General features: G+C 33.5%; 1 protein-coding gene across 1 annotated transcript in view; it reads left to right on the forward strand.

Annotated features, from left to right (window-relative positions):
* LOC119592052 (sphingomyelin synthase-related protein 1-like) overlaps nucleotides 1-502 on the forward strand; it is a gene marked incomplete at its 5' end in the record, with an annotated part of 9074 nt that overhangs the window by 4806 nt on the left and 3766 nt on the right.

A 502-nucleotide genomic window follows, 5' to 3' on the forward strand; every position in this document is an offset into this window, starting at 1 on the left:
TGGATACAACATAGAACAACTTGCCTTTATTTGACGTTGTTGGTTCTTTTGCTAGATTAATGATTATATAGTTCTAGGTTTGGTTTTGTAAAATGTTTTTATATGGTAGCTGTGTTTTGTGTGATTTAAATAGACCATCCCAAGGGGAATTACCCATGCTAATACAAGTACTAGAAGAAAAGGGTTAACCACCACCTTTCATTGGTTTGTTTATCTGTTGAGACTATTAAGGGTCAGTTAAATACAATGAAATCATTGAAAGAATTATAGGATTTCCTTCAGTTTCTGAAAATCTTCCCAAGAATGTCCAAGTAGATGGGGGGGGAGGGACCCTGGAAGAGTAATAAAATGTGTCTACCTTCTGGTACACTCTAACTGAAATTTCTCATAATTGAATTTTTATCACTGTGCTCTTGTTTTAGCATACACTTTCTTGGATTCATTCAGACACATGCACAAATAATATGCATATATACCTATACTTATCTAAAATCTCTATATA

Source organism: Penaeus monodon, chromosome 29 (assembly GCF_015228065.2).
Source record: "Penaeus monodon isolate SGIC_2016 chromosome 29, NSTDA_Pmon_1, whole genome shotgun sequence".
Lineage (NCBI taxonomy): Eukaryota > Metazoa > Arthropoda > Malacostraca > Decapoda > Penaeidae > Penaeus > Penaeus monodon.